At 43.4% G+C, this 19,341-nt stretch overlaps 1 pseudogene; it reads right to left on the reverse strand.

The window, feature by feature from the left end:
* LOC143280249 (QRFP-like peptide receptor) overlaps nt 1–16,701 on the reverse strand; it is an 84,150-nt pseudogene extending 67,449 nt beyond the window's left edge.
* Nucleotides 16,702–19,341: the final 2,640 nt, after the last annotated feature.

The raw sequence follows: 19,341 nt of genomic DNA on the forward strand, positions 1-19,341 counted from the left end.
CCCCCACGGACACTCTTTTTACAGATAAGCGTCTTGACCATTCTGCCACCTTCCTACGCAGCCTGTCACGCATCAGAAAGGCCAGTGGGTGCGGAGAAAGCCAGCAGCCATCACATCTCTGATGGCAGAGCTGTTCCGTTATGGGGGAGCGTGGGACGAGGCAGGGGAGGAGAATCGAACATTATTGCCCGGAACATTGACCGTACGACGTGGCCTGTCTCTAGCAGCGCGCAGAAATTGACTAAAGATTTCCAAACACACGAACGAGCGCGCGCGCGCCCGCGCACACACTCACACACGTGGACAAAAACACAGGTATACCACCGCCCCCCCCCATTCCTAACACACAAACACACACACACACACACACACACAGGCGCGCGCGTTCCACCATCCACCCACCCACCCACCCACCCACACGTACACCGATGAGAGGCAGAACAGGATGGAAACGGAAGGAAGAGAAAAGCAGCAGAAAAAACAAAAACAAAAAAAAACCCCGCGGATCACGTGCAGTGGCTGACCTCTCCAGGCCCATGGCGGTGAGCGTGAGGACGGAACAGAGCGCCGACACGTTCTGCAGGTAGTGCACGCCTTTGCACAGCACCTCGCCGAACGTCCAGGTGAACGTGAAGAACGCCGCGAACTGAAACACACAGACCGCAAGCAGCTCGTCGAGCAGTGTGACCCTTTACGCACAGCGCTTCAACCCTTTAAAATTTGCACCTCAACCCTCGACCCTTTACACTTTGCACCTCAACCCTCAACCTTTTACACATTGCACCTCAACCCTATACACACTGCACCTCAACCCTCAGCCCTTTACACATTGCACCTAAACCCTTTACACTTTGCACCTCAACCCTCAAACCATTACACTTTGCACCTCAACCTTCAAACCTTTACACATTGCACCTCAACCCTATACACACTGCACCTCAACCCTCAGCCCTTTACACATTGCACCTCAACCCTTTATACCTCAACCCTCAACCCTTTACACCTCAACCCTCAAACCTTTACACATTGCACCTCAACCATATACACACTGCACCTCAACCCTTTACACATTGCACCTCAACCCTTTACACGTTGCACCTCAACCCTTTACACATAACGCCTCAACGCTTTACACAACACCTCACCATACAGTGCAACTCTTTACACAATGCAACTAAACCCTGTACACATTGCAACTCCACCCTTTTCACATAACGCCTCAACCCTTTACACAACACCTCACCATACAGTGCAACTCTTTTACACACGGCACCTAAACCCTTTACACATTGCACCTGAACCATTTACACATTGCACCTGAACCATTTACACATTGCACCTCGAACCATTTTACACAACACCTCATCTCACCATACTGTGTAACCCACGCATAGCATCTCAACCCTTTACACAAAGCATCTCACCCCTTTAACACATCGCACCTCAATCACTTACACAACACCTCACCTGGTGATACAGTGCAACCACTTTACACATTGCGCCTCAACCATTTACACAATGCACCTCAACCATTTACACAACACCTTACCACACAGTGTAACCATTCACGCATAGCACCTTAACCCTTTACACATTGCATCTCAACCATTTACACAATACCTCACTATACAGTGCACCCCTTTACACGTAGCGCCTCAACTTTTTACAAAACACCTTACAATTCAGCGCATCACGTAACGCATAAGCACCTCAGCATTTCTGCGTACGGCACCTAAACCCTTTACACAACACCTCAACTTACCTTACAGTGCACCATTTTACACATGGCAACTCACCATACAGTGTAATCCTTTACACACGGCACCTCAGCCTTTTACACACCAACTCACATTATGGTGTAACCCTTTACACAGCACCTTACAACACAGTGTGATCCTTTACACACCCCACCATACAGTGTAACACCTTACACAACATCTCACTATACAGAGCACCACTTTAAACATGACCTCAGTCCTTTAAAGAACATCTCACCATACAGTGTAACACCTTACACAACACCTCACTATACAGAGCACCACTTTAAACATGACCTCAGTCCTTTAAAGAACATCTCACCATACAGTGTAACACCTTACACAACACCTCACTATACAGAGCACCACTTTAAACATGACCTCAGTCCTTTAAACAACATCTCACCATACAGTGTAACACCTTACACAACACCTCACTATACAGAGCACCACTTTAAACATGACCTCAGTCCTTTAAAGAACATTTCATCATACAGTGTAACAACTTACACAACACTTCACTATACAGAGCACCACTTTAAACATGACCTCAGTCCTTTAAAGAACATCTCATTATACAGTGTAACACCTTACACAACACCTCACTATACAGAGCACCACTTTAAACATGACCTCAGTCCTTTAAAGAACATCTCACCATACAGTGTAACACCTTACACAACACCTCACTATACAGAGCACCACTTTAAACATGACCTCAGTCCTTTAAAGAACATCTCACCATACAGTGTAAACCTTTACACAACACCTCACTATACAGAGCACCACTTTAAACATGACCTCAGTCCTTTAAAGAACATCTCACCATACAGTGTAACACCTTACACAACACCTCACTATACAGAGCACCACTTTAAACATGACCTCAGTCCTTTAAAGAACATCTCATTATACAGTGTAACGCCTTACACAACACCTCACTATACAGAGCACCACTTTAAACATGACCTCAGTCCTTTAAAGAACATCTCACCATACAGTGTAAACCTTTACACAACACCTCTCTAAAAAGCATTACAGAATGTTATCAGATTTGGATGGCAGAGGTAATAAAAACTGGGTTTCGAATGTTCACGAAAGTGTGTCTTCACAAGTGACCGAGAACGTTGATGTTTTTGACTTTTTGCATTCATTATCAGTTGTTTCGCTTGTCAGTTTAACGACTTCTCTTTTACGAAGTCCTTTAAGTAATTTCCTGTAATTGTGTTTAGATTTTTTTTTTTTTTTTTTTTTTTTTCAAATTTCACCCTCATTTGCCCAGTTTCCCCCAACCTTCCATTCATTCACATCTCCCACCCATTCTAACCGATAATACTCAAATGTATTCATAAATACTTTAACAAAATGTCTTCAATCACCGATATGTGTGACCGGACATTAAACACAATTCCTCCTCCTCGAATGTTCGGGTGAAGCTATGTGAAAATGGATTTGGTTTTGTGTGGCTTAGCCAAGGGGTTGGGGATACTAAAGCTATTAATCGTGTGCATCGAGAAAGAATGATTGACAGCAGATGGCAAAACTGGAATTCACATATCAAAGGCAGTGACAGGTTTGAGATTTATCGACTTATCAATAAGTTACATAATTTTCCAACGTGTATGTCCATGAATGTTGACAGGCATCTGAAGTATGTAATGACGAAATTGAGATTTGGTGTTTCTGAACTATTTGTTCATCGGCATCGTTATTGACAATTTCACATTTCTGATACGATTTGTCCATCATGCAAAAAATAAAAATTGAAGGAAGATGAAGTCCATTTTGTGCTAGATTGTGTAGAACTGAGAGATATAAGAGAACAATTGATTCCAGAAAAAAATATTTGAAACAACCTTGTTTATTCAAACTTGTCTTGTTTATGTCATCTACAAACAAAGGTCTTGTCAAGCAATTCACTCTTTATCTGCACAAGGGGTTTAAATGGCGAAGTGCCTTCGTAACAACATGAACATTCTGTGTATTTGTACGCGGCTTTCATGTTTATCCCCCCTTCTAAGGGGCTATGGCCTTTATGAATAAAACATCTTCAGTCTAAAACACATCTCAACACACTAAAGGCGGACACACACACACATTAGTAAGCACGTGCATGATGCTATGCTTTCGCAAAAGACACGAATATGTACACACACGTATACAGGTCTGCACACAAACCCACACAACCAAAGGTCTATTTCTTATGATGCTCCCTCCTCGTGCAACAGACTGCTTATAACTCTCATGACACTGACCCCATCGAATCCTTTAGATATGGTAAAAAAACCACACCTTTTCCATCAACGTTTCAACTTAACCACGACAGAATGTTGCAAGATACTTGTGTGTGTGTGTGTGTGTGTGTGTGTGTGTGTGTGTAGGGGCGCGCGCGCGGGCGTGTGCGTGTGTGTGTGTGTGTGTGTGTGCGTGTCTGTCTGTGTATGTATTTGTATGTGTGATGGTGTGTGACGGGTGGTGTATAGAAAGGTGTAACAGGTGGAGCGTTGAGGTGTGGGCAGGAGATGAAGGTAGGAAGTGAAGAGAGACATGGAAAGAGAAGACACAACATACACTGTTGTGAAATGTTTCGTGAGCGGTTTGAGCAGATATCGTCCAGATACAGTAATCATCATCATCACATGATCATTTTCCTTTTCTGTTTTCAGGACAAACCTTTCCTGTCATATGCTCATACAACACCAGTGTCTGGCAAATATCGAGCCGAAGCCAAAGTTAATCGCAAAGCTCGATTCGATCTGATTGAGTGGCCTTCCAAAACACCTTCTGACAATATAGGCATACAGTTTTCACATGCGACAAGAATATATGACGTATTTCTTTCTTCTGTTTCCTTTTCTTAGTCATCAGACTCACAATAATGTCACACTGAAATTACGTAAGTGTTGTTACTCTTTAACGTGAAATTTACAAGAATTAATTTTCACACATGGAACAGTTTTTCATTCAGACTATATGATTTCGATAGGACTCATTTCTGTTTCTATCATTCTGTTCGCAAAAAAAGACTGCATCCGTCATGTTAAGCAATGCTTAAAGCAGCAGGGAGGCCTATAATCTGTGACTTATTGTGTGATTAAACATAAATTTTTACATGTTGAAATCCATTTTTAATTTGGATATGCTTATCGATATTCCGGCTACTGCTTTTGTGCAGCTCCACTGACGCGATGACTAGACAGGTTTTGTGGACATCTCTCGTCGTGTCTGGTTTGGTATCTCTACCATTTGCGATGTTGAGAAAGTAACAACGTTCGAGTTTATCGGGGATACACACACACACACACACACACACACACACACACACACAGGTACACAGACAGTCACGCAGACGACCGAAGCAGGGTTATAACATATATACTTTGTGCACTCAAATGAGTCAACATATGAAGTACTGTAACTCTGAGTCTAATCACAAAAAAGAGCAAAACCAAAGAAAAAATGGCCACAACTGTTCATACTAAAAGAAACGTCTGTGAAGAAAAGCCAAACGAATTATAATATGCCAAAGCAGATCACATGAAACCCGTTTATTACATATGACAAATATTTGTATGATAAAAAAAAAAGAAAAAAAGATATCAAGTGATGTGTAGAGAGGGATAGTGAAAATGACTGCCTCGAATGTTTCAGAAATCCTGCCTAATACAGTGAGCGAGAGTTTCTCAGACGCACAAGTTCACTATATCCTTTTAAAAACGTATCTGGGAGTCTCTTGATTTTAAGAATTTTCAGAAGAATGGATAATGGTAGTGAACCAATATATATATATATGTGTGTGTGTGTGTGTGTGTGTGTGTGTGTTTGGTAACCTGCAAAACAAACGCTCCGCTGTGCTGTAAATAAGCACAACATTGAAAAATACCATTCGGGTTTACACGAATGTGAAGAGCAATCGTTTGTCCGGTAATGCCATTCTTCTTCCAAGCCGTTCACAAGAGGGAGCTAACGGTTTACGCCAGTACGGGAGACGTAAATTTTTTATACTTTTTTTTTATTTTATCCTTATTTATGGGGGTTCTTAACTAAGTGGTCAACGAACCCATTTCTTTTCACGACAGCACGGAAAAACCCAGCTCTACACCACGGATCAGTCAATCAGCAGAGGGGATTGTGGGACATAACTCTCACGGCAGATGTCCCTGCATTAACCGGACTGACGTCAACAAACCATGGCCGTTTTTGTCTTATGAGACTGGGCAAGTTCTGTTTATACAACAACAATGGGATGCAACAATGAATAGATTAAGAACTCTGTGAGTAGGTGGGTGAGTGAGTGAGTGTGTGTGTGTGTGTGTGTGTGTGTGTGTGTGTGTGTGTGTGTGTGTGTGTGTGGTTGTGAAGAGGAGCAATAATTAAACAAAAACATTTTCTAACTAGTCGGCATTCAATACACAGAGTACCTTCACCTAAGCCGGACAGGTTTGTAACTTGCTCAAGTTCCCCTGGGATAAATTTAAAAAAAGAAGAAATCCTGTATGCGGATACAGATAAAGATTACAACCAAAGTCTTTTCTCGCTGTCCCATTCCAATCACAAATAGCTCCATAACAAGTTCATGGAAATCCAACAAAGTTTTACTGCGACGAATTACCCTTTTTCTGCACTAAATCTTGGCGGTATTTGCAGAGCATATCTTAATTTTCGATGCCTCTTTTTAAGTGCTTTCTATGAGGGATATAGCTTCTGACTTTGGTACAGAAAATTATTACACAAATACTTTTATTTGACATCAAAAGAGTTTCCAATTTAATGTCATTTTTCGATATGAAATTGTAGACGTTTGCATTTAATTGCTACTATCATTGCACCCTCTCTTTTTCTTTCGTTATAGTCTAATATCAACGATGGTGAATAGACTGAACAAGAGAGGCAAGGCCTTCAAGACCCATGTGTGATACACACTTAAAGAAATAACACTTACAACAAGAGAGGCAAGGCCTTCAAGACTCACTGGTGATACACTTTAAAAAAATCTAATCGTTAAAATGTGTTCTGTATTTGTTATTATAAAGCTTCGCGTTTAAAAAAAAAAAGAAGAAAAAAAGAAAGAAAAAAAAAAAAAAGAAGAAGTCTAAACCAGATTCGAACCCAGCGTGTTCGGGTGAGAAGAAACTGCCTTATCCATTACACTGTCGTGGCTCCTTAACTGACATTCTAAAATTTAACATTTGAACATACTTTTTTAAAGGGCGATAGGGTGAAACTGAAACTGAAAGGGCGATAAATCAATTGCGGTATTCGCAGTGAGAACGCTGTTTAAATCATATTATTCTGGTGTATCTTGGGCATTGAAAAAATCTTTAAGGGCAATTAAAAAAAAAAAAAAAAAAAAAAAAAAAAAAAAATCTTTTTAATGCCTATCCCCGCAATCACACTGCAACATTTAGCCGTTTTCACTAGATCTAGATAGATGTACAAGTTTAGTTACACCCGCCGGGAATGTAGTACGACACGGTTGATTCAATTTCTCTTTTATGTTCATTCTAGTTTTACAGTTTTAAAGTTGATATGAAAATTTAGTATTTTGTTAAAGTAATAACATGTAGAGCCAAGTACAAGTACTTCTAAACGTCCTAAGAAGTGAAAAGGACTTCATTTTGAGAAAAGTCAAGACTGGAAATTTTTTCGTTTCATCGTGATCAGTTCAAGGGTATTAACTCGCATGGTTTACAATTTTTAACTGTGAATTCCCACTGATTCTGTGGATATTTTTATGGCAGTTTGGGGCATAATCCAGTAAGTGATGAGGCGTTCACAAATCTTTCTCTGAATAAATATTTAACAGTCTCCTTCTCCAACTTTCCATCACATGTTATCGTGTATTGTCCATTGAATATAGGACTGAACGGGCAGGTCAACAACTTGAAACAAAATGGCGTCGTTCGCGTTCGCGAAGAATATGAGCACGCGCTTTGAATGTGTATAAATATGTGTACGCAATTGATTTTTGCCCATGACCTTCAGGGCTCAGCCAACAGATCTGTAAAGTCCACTCGTCGTATTGATATTAGTATTTTCCGAAAAAGACCACTTCGGCGAATGAACATAGTGAAAGCCCTGTACTCTGAGAGTAAAACACACAAGCTTTTTATGTATTGAGTATAATTTCAAAATGTAATGTTTAAGCTGAGAAAGATCAGTTTAAAGCAAATTAAGTCCCCTAGCATTAATTACAGAGTAATTTCCCTTTTTTACTATCTGCACCAAAACGTTTGCAAATAAATAAAACTTCCATGCTTAGCAAAAGAAGTTCCTGTTTGAACAAAAAATGATAATAATGACTGCTCTTGTTGTTGTGTCAGAATATCAGATCAAAGTGCCAAGTTTAGAGAATACAAAAAATATAAATATAACAGTAAAAGCAGTTTGCATATAATTAGGCTTCATTTTATAATTTTTTGTGCCCATCCCAGAGATGCAATATTGTTTTAAACAAGATGACTGGAAAGAAGTGAATTTTTCCTATTTTTATTTTAGTTAGCGTCACTATAAGTGTTCTGTCCAGAATTCGTATTTCTTTCTTTTAATTGCGAACAAATAAAACGAGGTCATAGCGTCTCCTTACCAGACATTACGTTCCGGAAACTGGGAAGGGGTAATATAGTGTTTTTTCGATCCAGACCGAGCATCAAGGAAATAAACCGTGAATGATCCGGAAATACGGCTAAATTTGGGAGACACACAACCTATTATTGGTATGACACTGAAGACATTTTTTTTCCTACCATGTTTAAGCCAAATTTGGATTTGGCAGACAAAGTATTTCCAGAGAAAATGGCATTATTAAAGTTTCACACACACACACACACACACACAGACACACACACAACCGAACACCGGGTTATAACATAGACTCACTTTGTTTACACAAGTGAGTCAAAAACAAATCAAACAGAGACCAAGTTATCATGCGGGGTAACAGGCAGGAAAAGGAAGTGTTGATTAGGCTTTTTATTTTTTTTTTTTTTTTTTTTTTAAAGCTGATTCCTGAACATTTTTTTTTCCAGCAAAGATTCAATTTCTATATTAGCTTCAATGTGATCCCACAAATTGAACCCATACACGGCTGGCTGATAGTCTGATGAAAAACATCAACAATGAAAACCACGGCAGTACAGGCCCCCCCCCGTCAGGGCCAGTTCTCTGGTTCAATCCCAGGGATTAGGGGTGGGAAGGGACGGTCCCGGCTCATCAAGCTGACTGCAGGAGGCACGGGCCGAAATGCCAGCCGCTGATTGGATGAAAAGCGGATGTTTCCTGTCAAGTTCTGACACTCTCCTCTTCCTCCTCCTCACACACACACACACACTCCCTCTCTCTCTCTGTCTGTCTGTCTGTCTGTCTCCCTGCCTTGGCCACCTCTGCACCCGTTCACATCAGAGCGATGTATTGGCTGTCCGCTGTGGCAGCTGCAGTGCGTGTGGTGTGTGTGTGTGTGTGTGTGTGTGTGTGTGTGTGTGTGTGTGTGTGTGTTTTCTATTTTCTTAACTGGATTTTTCCCCCCGTTTGCACCTCCTACCCCCCCTGCCTCCCCTCCCTCGTCCCCTAAAAAAAAAAAAAAAAGGTTTATTTTTTAGTTGGGCAGGGAGATCAGCACTGGGATGGGGGTTAGGGTGGGTGGGTGAGTGAAGGCACTGGAGGAGGGCCGGGGGTGGTGCCGGTGTTTTCAGTCGATACTGGTCACCGCTGACTGCACCCAATCACATGGGAGGTAATGTATTGTCTGCCTCTCACAGGCCTAGAGTTGTCTTTTTCTCTCTTGTTTTTGCTTTGTTTGTTTACTGCCCGGCGTAATGGGATGATTGAGTGATACATCACCTTGATTTACACACACTCTTCTAAATAGATCGAGGAGATAGGAGGAAAGGTGAGGTGTGTGTGTTGTGCTGTGCTGTGTTGTGTTGTGTTGTGTTGTGTTATGCGTGCATGTGTGTGTGTGTGTGTGTGTGTGTGTGTGTGTGTGTGTGTGCGTGTGTTAGTGAGGATTCACCATGCGGTTCAGGAACAAAATGAATACACAGATAATAACTTTCCGGGAAGAGACGCACAGATCTGCAGCCTAATACCTTCAGGCACTGGGCTACAATAGTTACTACCTCTGTCTGTTGGCATGCACACACACACTTGCACACACACTCACATACTTAAGCACATACATATACACACGCACGCACACACACACAAAGACACACACACACACACGCGCACACACACACACGCGCACACACACACACGCGCACACACACACACGCGCACGCACATTTTCATGCTGAGCGTTAAATTGTGTTGTCTGGCAAAAATATTCATTGTCATGGGCAAAAGAGAATGCATTTTCCTAAAGATTATGTTTTTAAAATCATCATCATCATCATAATCATCGACATCATTGTCGTCGTCGTCAACATCATTTTCATTAGTTCTTTTCGCCCACGAGCACCCTTTACCCCCCAAAGCCCAGGTTCATGGCGGTCGAGTGGAACATCGCGTGAGAAAGCAATACGTCCTGTGTAAAACTGGTGCGTAGGATTTACATTATACTACGTCACAGGTTTCTCAGAGAGTAGTAATTTCGTCATCTGTAGCAAAGAGAGTTGAAATTACAGTTTGATCACACGAGAGAGAGCAAGAATTGTGTCATGTAAACCTGATGCAATACAAGTCCTTCGCTACTGGCGATGCCATGGTTCTTTTAAGTTAAAACAAAACATCATAAACATCGTACCTGCCCCGATATATCTGTCTATCTAACTGTCTATCTATCAATTTATCTCTCTCTCTCTCTCTCCCTCTCTCTCTCTCTTTTCGCTACTAGCGATGCCATGGTTCTTTTAAGTTAAAACACAACATCATAAACATCGTAACTACCCCGATATATCTATCTATGTATCTATCAATTTATCTCTCTCTCTCTCTCTCTCTATATATATATATATATAGAGAGAGAGAGAGAGAGAGAGAGAGAGATATTTCTCTATACATATATTTCAGTGCATTGCAGCGCATTGTACTGTATTGTATTGCATTGCATTGCATCGTATCGTACTGTATCGAATCGTATATCGTATCATACTGTCACCTTGACGGGTATGCAGATGGAGACGAGGAGCAGGTCCGAGGAGGCCAGGCTGAGCAGAAAGGTGTTGGTGATGTTCTTCATGGACCGGTAGCGGGCCACCACCACAATCACCAGCAGGTTGCCCGTCAGGCCCACGATCAGCGTCGTCCCGTACACCACCGTCACCGGCAGCAACTCGTCCAGCGGCAGCGCGTAGTCCGTCAGCTCGTAGTCGTAGTCGTAGTCGGCGCTGTGGTTGGGGCTGTGGCTGTAGTCGTCGCTGCTGCCGCTCAGGTTGGCCGCCGTCACGTTGTAGGGTGGGGACTGGGGGGAGGTGGAGGGCGGGAGGAGGGGGGTGGTGGGCGGTGGTGAACGGTCACCGCCGGGTCCCATGGTTCGGGGTTGGGGCTTTCCGGTTGGATGGGGTGATGGTGGTGGTGGTGGTGGTGGTGGTTTCTTCACAGCGTTCACGACAACTTCTTTGTCAGACCTGGAAAGTGAAAAAGCACAGATTACAAAATACTTCACTGTCTCAGCAGCAGAAATTCACATGTGGTGTAAAAAAACAACAACAACAAACAAACAAAAAACAACAAACGACAACAACAACAACAACAAAAGAAGCATGAGAATGAAAGTCGTTCGATAAAAAGATATAAAATGATCAGATGCCAACTAAGAGTAAGCCACACATACAATACTCACTGTCACAGAGTAAACCATACGTCGTACAAAGATATAATCACAGAAAAAGTAATTCAATATGTGTATATGAAAAAACACAAAATGATCAGATGTCAACCTAGAAAAGTCATGATGATGATGGCAGTTTCTTCGTATCCGAAGATCACTGGGAAGAAGGTCTAGTCCGGGTGAGGCAAGCCTTCTGATGGCTGTACAGGCCAATCCTTGGACTTGCATTGTCGGGAACAGCTGGCGCACGTGAAGGCTGGCTGGTCGCTGGAGGGGTGAACTTGAGATGATGCCTCCTTTCTCCGCTCGCGTTTTTCCCTGGCTGTCTGTGTCCTGACCTTTTCAAAATTCCTGACAGCTTTCCTGGTGGAAGTCTTCCAGGCAGATCTGTTTGCTGCCAGTGTCTCCCAGCTGTGGTGGTCAATTTCGCTACGTGACATCTGCTGCTTCAGTTGGTCCTTGTAGCGTCTGCGTGGAGCTCCAACGCTGCGTTTACCTTCACGCAGTTCGCCGTAGAAGACGGCCTTTGGCATTCTGGAGTTGTCCATACGCGCTACATGACCTGCCCAGCGCAGCTGTCGAAGCATCAGCATTGACTCGATGCTTGGGAGATCAGCTTTCTCCAGGACTTCGATGTTGGTGGTGTAGTCCTGCCAATTGATGCCTATGATGAAGCGTAGGCATCTCTGGTGGAAACGCTCCAGCAGCTTGATGTGTCTCCTGTAGAGGACCCAAGCTTCAGATCCATACAGCAGGGTACTGATGACGACTGCCCTGTAGACCTGGATTTTGGTCGAGAGTCTTAGGGAGTGGTTTTGCCAAACACGTTTCTGGAGACGACCAAATGAGTAGCTTAGAGTGAATCACACACACACACACACACAAATCCCAGCCATACACGTGCAGCCATACATGTACTGTGTATGATCCACCACTGTCTCCTGTGTCCGTGTCCCCTGCTGCTCTGTCTGTCTGTCACACGGGCACAGGCAACAATCAGGTTGGTCACTGTTGTCAGTATAACCCTCGATCATTCTGTTTCTTTTTCTGTTTGTCTCTTCTCTCACTTTCTCTCGCGCGCTGGCTCGCTTATTCATATGCAGACGGCAATTTCCAGTCTACAACTTGATCCCCCTAAAACGTCTCTATTTCTCTGTCCAAAGGGTTATTGATTATTTACGGCAGAACTTTCATGATGGTACATAAACTGATGACTGATTTTAGAAATAATGGTTGCTTAAAATTTTGTCTTAGGCGTGTTACACCTTACATGTGATATAATCATGCACTGAAATGAAATGTAAAGATCTGTAGAAGTGTACTGACCTTGTTCGGATTTGGCTTTTCTGACATTACTGGTCGTGGTATCAGATATAGTGTCAGAACTGGAAATTGATATTCTTATAATCAATTCAGGGTGTGGCTAGGAAATGTGTGTGTTGTGTGTGTGTTGTGTGTGTGTGTGTGTGTGTGTGTGTGTGTGTGTGTGTGTGTGTGTTAGACTTGAGTATGAGAGGGAGAGAGAGAGAGAGAGAGAGAGAGAGAGAGAGAGAGAGAGAGAGAGAGAGAGAGAGACAGACAGACGTCACGCAGAAAGACAGAAAAATGATTATAACAATAACTGATATATATAGCGCTGGGCCTCTTTACGTGCTCAAAGCGTTCCACAAACACAACAACAACGACGACGACAAAACGCCCCCTCACACGGTACTACATTAATCATAATGTCGAAAGGATATAAATACACACGTACACACACATACACACACATACACACACAAACACAATAAAAACAACAACAGCAGCGACAACATCAACAACAACTGAGCTCAATTTAAAGCATTACAAATAGTTACAATGTCAAGAGGACATGAAAACACACACACACACACACACACACACACACACACACACACACACACACACAAAATCCGTCAAAGCGAACATATCACAGCATTACAGAAGTGAGGTGGAGGGGGTGAAGGCTACAGAAACAGAATATCCCTTTCGGGGATACTTACAAGGACGATCTGGGTTATTTATCCTCTCCAGTGGACCATTAAAACTTGGAGACGATGCGGGTGTTTACACCGGAAAAGGTAACCGATTCGAAAGTATTGATCTCTCTCTCTCTCTCTCGTCTGACCTTTTCTGTACCAGACCGAAACGCACTAAAGTCATAAACTAGACTAATGAATGTCTTTTTTGTCCCCCATCACATCCTTGTACCTGTCTTATTGCCAGAATCTCTGGATCCCGCCTGTCTCTGCACACACCCTGTAAAATGTCACTGGAGCCCGACTGTACACAGAAAAAGCTCTTAACCCCCCCCCCCCCCCCCCCCAAAAAAAAACAACAACAAAAAACAAAACAAAACAACAACAACAAAAAACAAAACAAAAAAACAAAAAAAACAAACAAAAAACACCTGGTATGCCGTATGATTCCTTCTTCTGCACTATAAGATCTGAGATTTCTGACGGCTTTGAATGGGAAAAAAAAACTGAACCCGAGTCAAGTTTTTGCACCTCTCGTTGTTGCATGTTCCCCATTCGCTATTTTTTTTCTTCTGCGTTTGAGTGCCTGAGCGTGCTTATGTGCGCGCCTGTGTGTGTGTGTGTGTGTTTGTGCTCGAATATGCTCTGTTTATACACTGTGCGTGTTTTGCTCATGCTTTTAAATGTATGTACGCTTTCACTCATATGGAAAACAAGCTAGCGAAGGGACGCAATCATGTGTGTGTTCGAGTCTTCGCTCGCTTGCACGCATGTGTGTCCATTCAAACGTACGCGGGTCTGCATGTCGCGTGTGTAGAGAGCTACTGTGAGCCATGACTTATGTATCAAAATTACAGAACAGCTGAATAAAACAGGTGCTCGTGAATGGCTCTTCAGCTAATTTCAAACTGGCTGCACAGATGTTTAAGGAATTGGTTAAAAAAAAAAAAAAAAAAAAAAAAGGGGGGGGGGAGGGGGGAGGGGGGGAAGTGTGAAAGAACAAAGGTGGGGGAGGGGCAGGGTGAGGGAGGGGGCATGACAACATCAAACATTCAGCCCTTCGCTAACACGTAGCTGATGTTACTGCACGCACAAACGAAATCGGATGTGAGACTAAATATAGAGTGGGACTCAAGTGGGACGGGATCGGGGACTGAAGAGTCTAGATGCTTAACTTTGGTCGCAGACTGTGACGTCATAGGGCAGGGTAACAGCAACATCAGCATCGGGAATACGTCAGAACTACAAAAATACGTAATGGACTGACCGGCATCCGGGGTGATACTTGTTTAGTATATTCGCTGCGCCAGAACGAAACTCAGCAGACGTTTCAGTAATGGCCATGATTTCCCATCCACAGCACGCAAACCAAGACACATCACCTGGGATCTGTGGTGTTCCAGTCCCCAGAAAGGACGTTCAGGACCCATTAGCTTCCCAGTACCCCCAACAAGAGAGTGATGTCAGAAACCTGTTCATACGGCTGATTCTGGATCCTTTCGCTCAGAGATCTAAAAGGACACGACGAGTTTGTTCGCAGCAAGAGTGGTCAGTTCAGTAGTTTTGTAACCCAAGCGTCGTTGTCAAGCAATTGAGCACTGACCAGTACCCCGATCTGCGAAAAGATGCAGTCTGCCAAAAGTCAGTAAACAACAGCGAGATGAGATAGATGGGTAGACAGATGAATAAGAGAGATAGAGATCAATAAACAACAGATAGATGAGGTAAGAGAAAGAGGGGTGGTGGTGGTGAAGGGAGAACAGAACAGGAAAAAAACCAAGAACTGTCAATTACAGGAGCTGGATCATCGCGTAATTTCTTATTTTTCTTATTCTGCTTACGTGGTTTGTAACTCTCACGTTCACTCATATATATATATGTACGAGTGGGCTTTTACGTGTATTACCGTTTTTAACCCTGCCATTTAGACAGCCGTACACCGTTTTCATGGGTGTGCGTGCTGGATGTGTTCTCGTTTCCATACCCCATCGAACACGACACGGATTTATTTTTCTTTAATGTGCGTTCTTGATCATCTGCATTCGTAGCCTATACGAACGAAGGGGGTTCGGGCACTGGGAGGTCTACACATATGTTGACCTGGGAGAGAGGGAAAATCACCTTTAACCCACCAGGTGCGCCGAAATCGGGGATCAAACTCTCTTATCACAGCATTACCGAGGAAATTGGGGCGGGAATCCAGCGCACTTTCTATCTAACGGACGGAACCATTTGTTGTGCGATAGATGTCATTCCGCCCCCTGGCTCCGGAATAAGACCCATCAGAAGTCGTGGTAATGGTCGTGTACCTGTGGCCGTGTAACTGTATATCCAGCCACAGTACCTAACAGACAGATACCACTTTCAACGTTCTGGGAGTTTCTACCTTCAGGGGAAAATATCACGATCCAACATTCCCCAACGTCATCCCTCCCCCCTTCTCCTAATCCCCCTGTCTTCCCCCACCCCCGTCCCCCGTTCCTAATACGACAGTCTGTCTGTCCATCTGCCTCTCTGTCCGTATGTCTTCTGGCTACCTGACTGCTGTTCTGGCAGTTTATCAGTGCACGTGCGTCTCGGTGTAAATGAGTGTGTCAACAACGTGTGAATGTGCGGTCGGCTTGTAAGGTGCAAGCACGCGGCCACTACGTTTCCTTTTTTTTTCGTCGAGTCGTGCGTCGCCTTTGATTTTGGACAGCCATGGTCCTTCCACCTTTTCCTCCGATCACTCCCTCCTCATCCAGCCACCAACACACACACACACACACAGGTACACACACACACATACACACACACACATAGGTATACACACACATACACACATAGAGGTACACACACACACACACAAACATACACACACGCGCGCGTACGCACATACGCACACATATACACGCTTGCACAGGCATGCACACACACACTGATACACAAACACACACACCGTCTAAAAACACTTATAGTGAATAGACGTTAAACTGAAGAAAACAAACACGCACACGCACTCACTTACACACACACATGCACAAACACAAGCATACACACACATCAGCTTTGCTGTCAATGACCCTCTTAGTGTCCTCACCATGGCCTCTGTAATCCTGCTCCGCTTTTCTACCCACTTCAAACGGCAAGCACTGCTGAACCTGGCCACTTTCTGGCCCAAAAAGCCCGCAGTCATTATCAGCCATTAACAGGTCCAGTCCAGAGAGAGAGAGAGAGAGAGAGAGAGAGACAGACACAGAGAGAAAGAAATAGAGACAGAAAGACAAAGCGAGAGATGGAAGGGGGGGGGGGGGGGAGAGAAAGACAAAAAGAGAGAGAGAGAGGATTCATGGAGAGAAAGTGACGTGAAGGAGAGGGAGAAGGAGAGAGGTTGGGACAAAAGACAAGAATTTCTCTCAAGCCACTGAAAAACTGGCACGACAGCGACAGAAAAAGCGACACACACACACACACACACACACACACACACACTGTCATTGTTGATCATTTCCAATCTGAACCTGGTAAAATCGAACATGGAGTCCCACAGGGATCTGTTTTTAGGCCCAGTGCTCTTCACACTGTACACTGCCCCTCTCGCTTAAATTATCAACTGCCATAATGTCAGTCATCATTCTTATGCTGATGACACTCAACTCCAGAAGAGTGATACCCCTGAAAAATTGTCGTCGCTCTTGCAAGAAACATCCAACTGCTTTTTGGACATTCAAAACTGGATGACTCTAAATAAGTTACAATTGAACGCTGACAAAACTGAAGCAATGATCATAGGAACCAAACAAAAACTGTCTTCCATCACAATTGACACAATCAAACTTGGCAGTACATCCATCCCTCTTTCCAGGTCAGTGAGGAACCTCGGTGTTGTCCTTGACAACACACTGTCCATTCAAAAACTTATCAGTCAGACATATCAATCCTGCTACTGTCAACTGCGGCGCATCAGTTCCGTCCGGAAATATCTGTCCACTGACGCAACATCTAGACTTGTCGTTTCTCTCATTCTCTCTCGCCTTGACTACTGTAACTCTCTATTGTCTGGTTTGCCTGCTTCATCCATTCAGTCCCTTCAGCGCATACAAAACTCTGCTGCCCGACTCGTCCTCAGAAAGAAAAGATCTGAGCACATCACTCCTCTTTTGCAACATCTCCACTGGCTCCCTGTCTAACACAGAATAAAGTACAAGATCAACACTCTATGTTATAGATGTATTCACAAATCAGCCCCTTCCTATCTCTGTGGCTATCTTCACCTCTACACTCCATCTCGCTCACTACGATCAGCTTCGGATCCACACTGTTTATGCATACCCAGATTCAAACACTCGACTGTTGGCCGCTGTTCTTTCTCTGTCTCTGGACCTTGCAATTGGAATGAACTTCCTCTTTCGTTTCGTCAAGTCTCCACACTCAGCTCTTTCAAGTCTGGTCTTAAAACCCACCTCTTCCCAAAATAGCCTCCCTTCCCTGCCTCTTCCTTGTATTCAGTTTCTCCAGTTTTAGAGTTATGAATGCGTGTGAATGACTGGTGCGAAAGTGCTTTGATTTGTCTCTGCACAAGATTCAGCGCTATATAAATACCATTATTATTATTATTACACACACACACACAAACACACACACACACACACACACAGAAAGAGAGAGAGAGAGAGAGAGAGACCGAGACAGACAAAGAGAGAGAGAGACCGAGACAGACAAAGAGAGAGTGAAAGAGACAGACAGACAGACAGACAGACAGACAGAGAAAGCACACAGAAAAGGGAAAAGTCGAAAAGTGCAAACAAAGAGAGTTTCCTCTCAAGCCATTCTGAGAAAAAAGAGACAACGAGAAAAACACGATGACAGAGACAGACAGCCAGAGTAACAAGCAGACAGACTGACAGACAGACAGACGGCGGGAAAGAGAGAAAAAGACCCGTTATTACTTAAGCATAAAGATTTTAGGCTGTGCCAAACTTCCCTGTCTGTCTCTGCAGCAACAACAGCAGCAAAACTAGCGATGGCAGTAATAATGATAACAGTAACGATAATCACCATTTTCATAATCATAATTATGACGATGAAAAGAACGATAACGATAGGAAGAAAATGGCTGATCAATAAAACAACAAATAAGAATCAAATCAAATCAAATAAAAACACCAGATAACATAAATACATCAAGATGAAATGCACACACACACACACACACACACACACACACACACACACACACACACACACACACAGAGTACAGAGACAGAAAGAAAAAGACAGCGATTGATAAAGATACAGAGAGAAAAGGGGAGAAAGAGAGCGATAGAGAGTGAGAGTTAGTGAGGAGAGAGAGAGAAAAAAAGAAAGAAAGAAAGAAAAGAAAAGAAAAACAACAACAACTGATAGACACAGAGGCAGACACACGGAGACAGACAGACAAACAGACAGAGAGACAATCCTGTCAAACCATACTCATAAATTTTGTTGTTTTTTTCCGCAGCTCCCTTGCAACGAGGCAGTAAATTATAATGGCCAATGGGAGAGGGTGGGGTTCACTTTTTTCACTCTGGGAGAACGAGTAAACTACAAGCTCCACGAAAAATCTGTCTGCAAATCCTTGCACACAATACCCCCTCACCCCAGCAATCACACACACACACACACACACACACAAACACGAGCGCGCACGCACGAACACACACACACAAACACGTGCGCGCTTACGCACACACACACACACACACACAACTGTATCAAAGTTCAGATTCATTTCATGACGCACGTGCAGCCTCACTGCTTTTCTATTCGGAGTCTTTTTTTGTGTGTGTTTTTTTTT

Source organism: Babylonia areolata, chromosome 3, assembly GCF_041734735.1.
Source record: "Babylonia areolata isolate BAREFJ2019XMU chromosome 3, ASM4173473v1, whole genome shotgun sequence".
NCBI classification, from domain to species: domain Eukaryota; kingdom Metazoa; phylum Mollusca; class Gastropoda; order Neogastropoda; family Buccinidae; genus Babylonia; species Babylonia areolata.